Source organism: Schistocerca cancellata, unplaced genomic scaffold, assembly GCF_023864275.1.
Source record: "Schistocerca cancellata isolate TAMUIC-IGC-003103 unplaced genomic scaffold, iqSchCanc2.1 HiC_scaffold_430, whole genome shotgun sequence".
NCBI classification, from domain to species: domain Eukaryota; kingdom Metazoa; phylum Arthropoda; class Insecta; order Orthoptera; family Acrididae; genus Schistocerca; species Schistocerca cancellata.
The window spans coordinates 15,981-19,222 of NW_026046447.1; positions in this window are offsets into that span (position 1 = coordinate 15,981).

A 3,242-nucleotide genomic window follows, 5' to 3' on the forward strand; every position below is an offset into this window, starting at 1 on the left:
AAAATAAAGTCGAAGGATCATCACTGTTTTCCTACCAGCCTCATATCACTCCAGTTACAAAAGAAAACAAATTGTGAGAAAAAACATTCAATACATGGTCTCAAGGGGGATAATTGAATGGTCAACCAGCAGGAATAATAAACCACATGTAGTTCAATGAAGAATAACGGTGGTTTCAGGTTGGTGCTGGAAGCAAGTAAGTTGAATGAAATTGTAGTAAGAGAGAGTGACAGACTAGCTAACATAGATGAAATTTTCCAAAGTTCCACTCATGTACATTTCTCACATCTTTTGATATGACTTGTGGCTATTGGAATATCACTTTGGCCAAGCAATCTAGTCCATGCACAGAATTCTTACATCAAGGTAAGTGTTTAGTATACTGTGTGATGCCATTTGCTCTGTACTAGTCTGTGTGCGTTTATCAGAGCTGTTGGCAACGTGCTAGGTGCAAAATTAACTGATGAAATAACAGTCTATGTAGATTACCTCATAGTGAGTGCAGAATGCTTCAAACACTGTAATTTCCTCAATGACGTGTGAAGAGCTATGTATAGAGGAGGTATGAAACTAACTTCTGTAAATCTGATGATGTAAAGAAGAAAATTTCATTTGTGGGTTACAGGATTAACAAGGAAGGCATACAGCCTCATGCAGAATAGCTTGCTGCTACTGCAAGTATCCCACCACCCAAGCTGGAGTACAGCTTTCATTTAGTAAGAACATGAGCAGACAAGGCAAATGCGACCATTATATTGGACTCACAAGATTATAACAAATGAATGGGGGATCTTCCAAGTAAATCCATTTACACAAACTTCACAGAGATCCAACGTACAATACAATCAAATCGACACAAGCACTACTAAAGTAAACTAGAACGAATTCTGACACGGCCAGAAGACCCATCTCACAAGTTCCACAGGCACCAAAAAAATTTGGTGCTCTGGAGGTCCACAAAGAGGCCTCTCCTCTACAACCGATTGTGAGTACCATTAATTCACCAACGTACGGTCTAGGGAAGGAACGGGCCCCAAAGCTCCGACATTTGGTGAGATAAACATAATAGTACATTAACGACAATAGCAATTCGGTGAAACATATAAAACAAAACTGTATCTCGGCCACAGAAATGATGGTTAGCTTCGATGTCAAGTCTTTATTCATGATTGTACCTATACACGACACCATGAACAGGGACGCATGGCACCCGATATCTGCGATCTAGTGCTCCACTGTGTTTAACGAGCACCTTTTTCTGGCGGAAATGGAAATTTTATCAACAGAGAGGTGGGGTAGCAATGGGCTACCCTCTTTCGCCTATTGCAGTAGACATCTTTATGGAAGAATTTGAAGAAACAGCATTCCAGTCTGCACCTTTGCACACAGATTAATGGCTCGGAGATATACAAAGTACTCTTATCATCTGGCCACATGGAGAGGAAGAGCTACGAAATTTCCAACAGCACCTCAACCATCAGCACGAAGTATCCAATTTACTATGGATATGGAAAACAATCGCGTACTGCCTTTCCTCGGTGTGGAAGTTTACAGAAAGCCTGATGGATAACTGGGCCATAGATAAAATAATAAGCCAACCTGTGCTCACAGGCACCTGCATGCCACATCCCAATATCACCCTACACAGAACAAACCAAAACTGCTCTCAGGATCAGCGATGAGGAACATCTAAAGGGTGAACTACAAAACCACCAGTCCATTTTTTGTGCCAACGGTTAAGGAATTAATGTACTACATAAAACTATAGTGACAATGTATGAAGGCTATAGAGGATAGCAAAAGAAAGCACAAAACATTGCTCGATTACCATATGTTCAAAGTGTCACTGAACCAGTGGGCAAAATTCTCCTTTGAGCAGGCATCAATCGAAATTTGCGGGGCCCCAACAGGATGAAAGATGTTCCTCACACAACGAAAGACACAGTTGACAAACTACATCTTGCTGGAGTTCACGAAATCAGTTGCAAATGTGGATTGGTGTATGTATGTGAGATGGGCGACGTATCAGCACACAGGTATCTGAACATGAATGACACATCCGAGTATGACATCACACCTGGATCAGTGCAGCAAACAGTCGACTTTGGTAAACCAAGCATGTTGTGGAAACAGCTCTTACATTCAGGAGGAAGAAGAGGGAGGCAATAGAAACAGTCAGCCCACTGGCCAGTACGAACAGACAAGATGGGCACCGACTTCAGATGTCTTGGTTGCCAACAATAACAGCACTACAGGACAACAGTTAACTTGAAGCCACACACAGAGGCGCACAGGAGACTGCAGTGGCTGTAGGTTAGGTCACGTTACGTTATGACATATTGGCACACTTCAGACAGCACTAACATTCAGGGAAAAGACACCACATCATAGTTGTCGCCTGGTTTTCCATTAGCCGATTTCCACAAATCACAACCAGTAATGCAAACATCAATCAAAATGTCGGGTTTTCACCTATGAAAAGAAATAATAGAAACACCAATAACCATTTCTAACATCGCTCCCCTTCATCCTAAACAGCCTATCAGAATTACACAACAGCCAAGCATGCTGGTATATTGAAAATAGAGGTTTCTCACTCAGCAGTAAACAAACCACCCGGAAGAAAGTCGCTTGCAATGAGGACCGAACCACCTGTCGTCTTATATTTCTTGACAATGTGGTCACAAGCCCACAAAAATTTTAATGAATGTTTTACAAATACTGAAACGGAGGAACGAAAAGGTATTCTCCTGAGCAACTGTAAGGCATTTACAACCAGGCCAGGTTTGTAAAGATTACTGAGTGCAAAATAAAGTCGAAGGATCATCACTGTTTTCCTACCAGCCTCATATCACTCCAGTTACAAAAGAAAACAAATTGTGAGAAAAAACATTCAATACATAGTCTCAAGGGGGATAATTGAATGGTCAACCAGCAGGAATAATAAACCACATGTAGTTCAATGAAGAATAACGGTGGTTTCAGGTTGGTGCTGGAAGCAAGTAAGTTGAATGAAATTGTAGTAAGAGAGAGTGACAGACTAGCTAACATAGATGAAATTTTCCAAAGTTCCACTCATGTACATTTCTCACATCTTTTGATATGACTTGTGGCTATTGGAATATCACTTTGGCCAAGCAATCTAGTCCATGCACAGAATTCTTACATCAAGGTAAGTGTTTAGTATACTGTGTGATGCCATTTGCTCTGTACTAGTCTGTGTGCGTTTATCAGAGCTGTTG